At 35.1% G+C, this 8,608-nt stretch overlaps 1 protein-coding gene across 1 annotated transcript in view; it reads left to right on the top strand.

Moving 5' to 3' along the window:
• The first annotated feature begins 1,745 nt into the window (after positions 1-1,745).
• Positions 1,746-8,608, top strand: part of LOC138693824 (conserved oligomeric Golgi complex subunit 4-like) — a 103,785-nt gene continuing 96,922 nt past the window's right edge. The window contains exon 1 of the mRNA XM_069817655.1: positions 1,746-1,892. The gene's annotated coding sequence lies outside the window, so the exon portion shown is untranslated. The remainder of the gene's footprint in view (positions 1,893-8,608) is intronic.

Here is an 8,608-nt window from a genome sequence, read left to right as displayed (position 1 = left end):
ATACAAACAATTGTTCTTCCTCTGACACATATCAAGTGAGATGTACTGTCTGATAATAGATGTACATATCAGCCAGAACCTCAACCAGGACTATGGTTGTTTTTTTTTTTAAAAAACCTCCAATTAATCATTACTGGTACTCCCTTTTATCTTTTCACTTGCATTAGGCCTATTTGTTATGTACTGTATTTGTGTTTGAGCAGTGTCATTTCTTTGTATTGGAAAAGAAAATATTCTCAGGTGCAGTTACATGTTGGATATTTGGATACCAAGTCACAATTATTCTTATTGGAATACATAATATTTGTAGCATTTTGATTCAATTAGAATCTTTAAACATCATGATTACTGGTTCACAAGATTAACATTTTTTTCCCTTGCATCCTTAATTTAACTTTTTTTTTTTTCCTTGCAGCCTTAATTTTAAGTGTAAACTAAAATGCTGTTCAATTTCGACCATCCCTATACAGTAGAACCTCTATTATCTGTGGTAATGAAAGGGATGGGCTGAACGGTTAATCGAAAAAATCAGATAATCCGTACCATAAATATTTCGTAATTTTCTCCGTGATGTTGTGTTTAAGACGCTAAATAGTGGACAGTTCACTAATGTTATTCTGGTTGTCAACAACGGGTTTTTAAGGGGCAAGAAAACTCTTTATAATGGCTGTGTGCAGAAAAATAGGAATAATGGAGGTCTCATTTGTAGATTTACATACTTTATACACTCTATACTTTTTTTTTTATTAAATATCGCAGTTATAACTCCAATCTCGTATTCTGATGTGATATGAGCCATAGTTTCCCATTCCCAAACCATTAAATTATTTGCACGTTTTTCAATACGTTTTCTCTTGACACCCGTGGAAGACATTTTATATAGAAATTATACAGTAGGTCCACCGCAGTGGACTAATGGTTAGCATGCATGACCGTGAAACGAGCGAGCCTGGATTCAAATCCTGGTTGAGTTTTATTCCGGAGTTTTCCCTCAACCCATTAACTTTTGGCGCTGGAGTCATTTCACTGACATTATCACCTTCATCTCATTTTGACGCTAATAACCTTAAAAGTTGATAAACCATCGTAAAATAAACAATTACAAGAAAATAAAAGTTACATAGTACGGAAATTCGAACAGTAGACCATAGTGTGTAACGCTAAAGGATTGTAATAATGCTCTCTTTAAAAAATACGTACCAATACAGACTTGAGCGTTATTAACTCGATTGAGTCACTGCAGATCATCCTTTAACTCCACCTTCCCTGGCTTAGACAGTTTTGTTTCAGTACGGTATGAGTGGAGAGGAAGTCAGTGACGGATTGTATCAGGCTTTTACGAACTTACGGCCCTCGCTGGTCGTCTAAAATCCACCACTGATGCAAAGAGCCTTACTCTGCATTTGTTTATAAGGCGGTGTAAGCGAAAAGGACATGGGTGTGGGTGTCTTTGACCCTTTAACTTCCCGTCTTATGCCAGGGCTGTATTAATAGGCCTATAATGTACAAAACAGTATTTCATGTAAATTAGTTCTGAAATAAAAGTGAAACAAAAACAGTCGGATAATCCACCAATCGGTTAATAGGGTGATGGATAATCAGGGTTCTACTGTACAAGCTGTATAATTCTTAGCTATACATGCTGATACTGAATAAAACTTTCTGGAGTTACATAATTTTTCATAATTAGCAGCATTCACTGAGAGGCTTATATTATGCATAATGAGAACTTTTCATTCCAGTTTGAATGCCTGTGCTACTGCAATAAAAACCATAGTGAAGTCGAGCAAGCAAACTTCAGAAGTTTGAAGATTTGTGTACCATGGCAACATACAGTTTCAGAGGAGAGCATTAGCCATATTGCTCATCTGACCAAGACAGCGTGCGTACAGGTAACTTATATGAATCATGATAATGTCACATGTTATTATTTCTTAATGGCATGACATACTTGTGTAATTTTTTTCTCATAGTTTTCGATATAGAAGAGGATAGATCATATTATTCACAAGTGCATAATTACCGCAGCTGAAGGACGGATTATTGTTACCTGATTTATATAAAAGAGAAAGGAATTAAACGGCCTGGAAGTTTTAGTACAGTGAAACCACTTCAAGGCGTAAGTGCCATGGTCCTAATTTTTTTGTTGTTTTGAACATGTTTTCATATTATTCAGATATGAAGTTAAAATGAAATATTTTGTCACATAATTGAAAAACAAAATGACATCCCACAAACTGCAATAAGTACAAAATATTCTGTTTAACAACTTACTTACAAATGGCTTTTAACGTTTAGAAGCTGCAAGACCTATACCACTATTGCACGCAAATTTCTAATTCTTAAACAGGAGTTCGTATAGCTGCATAATCAGGTAAATTCGTGTTGGGTTCGTTAGCCAAATGGTTTAAGGTGCACAAGCTATGTCTGGCCAGCATATCGTGCCTAAGATCGCAGGTTCGCGTCTTGGTCACTGAAGTCAATTGAGCCTGTGGTAAAGGATGGGGAGGGCCCATGTAAAACAATCAGTGTAATGGTACGCATGGAAGCTGACGGAGTTTCAGTTGACTGCAGTTGAAATGATTTTGCTCCTTTTTTAAGGGGGGGGGATTTTAAATTATTGTAATCAAATGCAATGTCCTTAATGTTATATAAAATTAAAGAATATCAACGTATTTTATATATCATATACAATTTATAACATATTATATCATGTCATGATCATCATACTAGCTGTACCACTATAATGGTTGCTCGGCTCTTAAAGGTTAAGGAACCCGGAGGTTCATTGCCGCCCTCACATAAGCCCACTATCAGTCCCTATCCTGAGCAAGATTAATTCAGTCTCCACAATCATATTCACCTCCCTCAAATTCATTTTAATATTATCCTCTCGTCAATGTCTCGGCCTCCCCAAAGGTCTTTTTCTCTCCGGCCTCCCAACTAACACTGTATATGCATTTCTGGATTCACCCATACATGCTACATGCCCTACCCATCTCAAACGTCTGGATTTAATATTCCTAATTATGTCAGGTGAAGAATAAAATGCGTGCAGTTGTGCGTTGTGTAACTTTCTCCATTCTCCTGTAACTTCATTCCTCTTTGCTCCAAATATTTTCCTAAGCACCTTATTCTCAAGCACCCTTAACCTCTGTTCCTCTCTCAAAGTGAGAGTCCAAGCTTATTTTGGGATTTCGTAACAAGCTGTTTTTTATGGTGATGGGTTGTTAGCTGACTCCCAAGCTGGAGGACCACCCCTCATCGGCTGTCTATGACTGCTTATTCAATATATTCACAGCTACCCTCCATATCTGGAGGCCATCTCCTCTATCCGCAACCTGAGGACACGCCATGCAGTGTTGATAGGGACCCACAATACAGGGATTCTGTTTAACAACACTCACATTAAATCAGCTTTCTATTACTTACTCCATTGGTGAGTCATCTTGATAAGATCGCTTTCTGCATAAACGTTTCTGGCACTCACTTATTAAACACTCCACTGTAAGACTGTACTGTGTACATTTGTACATCACTCACTTCCCTACACACTTGCTTCGAAACAATTTTATGCCTCAAAATTAAGCTTTTGGATATATTCCACCATATCCTGAAACTTAACATTTTACAACTACATACAGGTCAGGTCAAATAAGTAAGACCAGAGGGGTCGCCTACTCTGTTTGGCTCATTATGCCAGGCTAATCTGTTGCATTCTACTGCTGTTTCTAATAACATCAATTTTTAGTTTACATATAGGGCAGACGTCTTGCTTTTGTATCTTCTCCTCAGATGGTGGGGACTGTTGGGCGCGTATGTCTGACATAGTTGATCAATATGCTCTTCGTCTGCAGAATGTTAAATCCACTACCACTTGTAAGCTCTTCCTTTCTTACAGCCCTTTGACTGGGCACAGTTAGTGATTTACAGTATGGCATTGCCTTGATGTTCTTGTTTTTGATAGAATAAGTTCTTAGTCGTATTTAGCACAAACTGTCGCATATTAACACTCACTAACACTTATTGCTCGACCTCCCTAAATATAGCCTATACTCTTGATTTACATAACTGAACCTTCCTAAGTCACACATATGAGTCATTCCACGTAAAATCGCACAAAATTATACAAATTTTGACCTTCATATTTCTGATTGCGTTTATATTTTTTTTACCAACTCTATGGGTCTCATAAACCAACAAGTGTATTTTTATTTCCTCCTAAGTCCACATGTTTTTAAAATATTACATGTTAGAATTTGTTAAAAATGTCGCTCAATGCAACATTTAAAGCGTCATATTTCTGACGATATTGATGTTAAAATTTTTTTGAAAAATGCATTTAAAAGCTTAAAGTACTGTATTTTATTAAATATTTACTAACTAATTTTAATATAATTACTTCAAACATTTTTTTATAATTCAATTTTTAAAACATATACATCAATGTGAAATAGCCCTATTAAAAATCTAAAAAAATGCCTACTAGGTGCACTGAAGTATTCTTAATAATTCCAGAAAAAATCAGAATGGGATCTCCAATAGTTTACTGGAAATTTAATTACTTATGACAGAATGTGTAGCGGTTGGCGCAGCAGCAGTGGACGGGAAGCGTTAAAGCGCGCTGAGGTTTATCGGCACTGGATAATTGACTTAACATTGCAACATTACACCCAGTACGGATCAAGTTACTGGAGGAAACACTACTAATTTACTTATTATGATATCTTCAAATAATTTTACATTATGCTTTTCAAATGTTTCCTTTCATTCACATTTTAAATTTTCATTCGCCTACCTTCTTTCTTGAAAGAAAATTGTTTTACTAAATCTTCAGTTTTTGACAAAGGAATGAAAGAATATAATTTTAATGTACCAGTTATTGGTTTTAGATTATGGTATCTGGCCTGCAAATTTTCAGTGTGGTTTTTGTGCTTATTGAATGGACAAAATATAAATGACATGTTAGAAATGTTTTTTGTGACTAATCAAACAGTTTTTTTTGTGTTGTTGTAGGATCTTGTATAGGCTAACTTTCGTGGCAAGTCTTTTAACAGTATCTCCAATGCCAACACATGGACCTTTACCATGCGACATTGCAAAGAAGTGTCATTCAGCACTAATTCCATAATCGTCTTCATGTAAGCAATTATTTTTTAATTTTTTTTTTTTTTGTGAACTTGATCCATTGGAAAAGTAGATGATTTTTTTCATATCGTTGAATTCTTGCTTTAAGAAATTGATTGCTTCGGATTGAAAAAAGTGAAAGGGATCAGTGTCATGTTTCATGGTTTCTGAGATGACATTACTTTTGTAACGAATTTCTGTATCTCCTTTGAAATATACTACGAAAGGGTTTATTTAATTATTTAAATATACAGAATAAAGAATATAATTACAAATAAGAGAAATAGAAATAAAATAATACAATCAATATAAAAAAAGGAGATGCAGTAGTATTAACAAAATTTGAGACCGAATGAGCAGCGCTTGTGTTCGGTCACAGTTCAGATATAATATTAATAGGCCTATAAGAGAATATAAAATAAAATAAAGTAGGAAGTAAAATTAAAATTGTACTGTATTGTGGCTTGGCATATGTTCCAATGCACACCTTGTATTGAATCTTGTATTACAAATGAATAATTTTCAGAAAAGTCTGCAATAACTATGTAATTTTCAGGTTGTACTTTCTTTGCATTCCGTCAAAAGTAAAATATGGCTGACTTTTGAATGGATGATGATGCATCTTCTACATGAAAAACTTAACATGCTAGGGAGCCTTTTACTTTTGAAAATTTTCACGGGGGTATCGTTTTGTTGTATCTTTCTTTTCTTGATAGGGGATTCTATTGACATCAAACTCTTGTTTAATTCCTCAATATTACTGATTTCTAGCACTGTATCCATAGAACTGCTAGAAGAAATACTGGGATAATCACTTTCTCTGTCCGCACTTTCATTTGATTCATCTTTATTAATATCACAAGAACTACTGGCTTCACATATAATTTCACTTGACCTATGCGGAAATTGATTGATTTTTACGGAACAAATCACATATTTGCACACTCAGACTCCTTTAAATTGAGCTTTATCAATAAGTCGCGACTTACGTGTCTTAGTGTACTTTTCTTTTTAAAAGCGTGATTAGGAAGGTAAATGGATTTAAACACTTGTTATATATTACGCGATCTTTACCATCACTAATGTTGTATAGAAGTCACGTCACTGCGCGAAATTCAAACCCAAACTGATTATTTTTCTCTCATGCCATCTGTTTACTGCCATAAAGTTTACTGCCTTACCCAGTCTTGCTATCATCAAACACTTGGCTATATTACAGTATAAACTGTGAAGGGTTCCCCCTGAGCTGACAATAATAAAATAATTTTAGATAAGATATTTACTGTTCCTTAAGGTATTAATCATTTGATTATTAGTATGGTGACATCAGATGCAACGGGAAATTTCCACGGGCAGCCTTCTAGCCTATGGCTGCAAGCAGTTCATTAGCTGGGCATCGCGAGCGCGTGCATGCCTCCGGAAAATAAATTGTTACAAATGTATGGGTGCCGATCCCATATTTATAAATGCAGCAGTTTACAGATAATACATCGGCGAACAAGTCTATATTTTTTTCAGATTTTTAACTTGGCTATTTAATATAGTAATTTTGCTTTGAAAAAGAAATGATTAAAAAAATAGGCCAAATTTTAAATTTATTTGTGATAGGCCTAAAGTAATAAAAAGTGTTGTATTTCGTCTTTCAAATGCGCCAAACCGCAAATCTCAATTATATGTAGACACAAAGTTCCAAGCGAGTTTATGTAACAGTGCGTGCATAATTTGCGTAACTTCAAATATTCATAACTACACAAATAATTAATAATTGTGAAAATAAAAAAATACGGGTCTCCTTATTTGATGTCTGGAATTCATGAAAAAAAATTCGACCATTTCCGAGAAGGTCGTGTTTTATTGCTGTGCGATTTGACGTGGAATGACTCATATTTTATACCCCTCACATAAACTGTACTCACACATTCTGTGACATGATACAAATGTTGGGTGTATTAAAATCATTCAAACAGCATAGCAATAATAAATGATGTCTTTTTACTTCCATGAAACATAATGACTTGAAATATGCTTGATTTTAATTGTTGAATATATCTCTTGTGTTGTGATAACATTAACTTTATTGTTTGTGTGCATCGAAACAACTGGAAGTGAAATATTCTCAAATTTTTATAGGAGTTCACTTGTTTTGAATCTCTGTTTGTTTTATATATTCGATTTCTGTTATCAGTGTTCGCCATAGTTTTTTGAGATAATTTTACAAGAACAATCTGAGTAGAGAGACAGTGTGGGCGGTGATATAATTATACTGTACATTTGGGATACCTAATTGAGTTCAGGCCATTCAAATGTCTTGTGTATACTTCCCCCCCCCCAAAAAAATACTGTTGCCTATAGGTTTACAGCTCATCAAATAGTACAGCTGTCAACAGAGTTTTTCTATTAATTATTATAAGTTAATTCAAGTCTCATATGTCCAGCTTCCTCCAAATACAAACTCAGAAAATTAGTTTATGCCAACTAATACATCTCCTCTGGTTGCATTATTTTTATTATAAATATAACTATAAATAAAATAAATTGTGATGCAACAACCCATGGAGGGCCAAGGCTTATGGTCAGTCAGCTGGACTGCTGGCCTCATGCCCACATGCCACAGTAAAGGTGAATAGTCATCCAACCAGTACGGGTGTGGCGGCAGAATGATGATCCCCCAGCCATTATAGCTGAATGTAACTGCATAAATATAACTAGAACCAAATAATGTATTTGAAGTAAGCGTTCTGAAGTAGAGATTTCTTACTCATGTCTTAGCAACTCAGGTGGTATGGCACATACTTTTTGATAAAACATGTTCCTGTAGTCAGTTTTGTCAATTCAGATTTAATTTTAAACATTAAGTATTCGATTACCAAGACATGATGAAGTCGTCTCATTGTCATATTGCTACTCTCTTTTTTTGGCTATCAAATTATGATAATAGTGATTTCATTACTTTTCAGTTTAGTACAGTTTTTTTGTTGTTGCAAAAAATAGTCTGGTAAATAACTTGTTTTTCTAATTTAGTGTTTAGGTTATCTCAGGTTCATGGATTCAACTCTGATTGAGAGTAGTGTTGATAGGAATACTGTGCTTCATTAGGAAGGAAGTGTCAGGGGATGCAAAAGTAACCTAATCCAAGAAAATGAGTAGATGCAAGAAGAGCTTACACAGAGAACGATATTCGCTCCTCAGGCTGCTACGAACCACCTAATGCTGATTCATCATCATCATCATCATCATCAGTTAGCGCTACAACCCAGGGTGGGTTTTGGCCTCCTTAACAACAGCCTTCCATCTTACTCTGTTCTTTACCATGTTAGTCCATCCTCTCACTCCCATAATTTCAAGAACTTTGGATACCCCATCCATCCACCTTAACTTTGGTCTACCCTTTCTCCTCCTGTTATATAGTCTACCCTTTAACATTTTAATAGGAGTGCATGTTTCAGGCATCCTGTTTACATGTCCTAGCCATCTCAGTCTT

This window comes from Periplaneta americana, unplaced genomic scaffold (assembly GCF_040183065.1).
Source record: "Periplaneta americana isolate PAMFEO1 unplaced genomic scaffold, P.americana_PAMFEO1_priV1 scaffold_22, whole genome shotgun sequence".
Classification (NCBI taxonomy): Eukaryota; Metazoa; Arthropoda; class Insecta; order Blattodea; family Blattidae; genus Periplaneta; species Periplaneta americana.
Note: the sequence above shows the minus strand (reverse complement) of the source record. Positions and strands in the feature narration are given on the sequence as shown.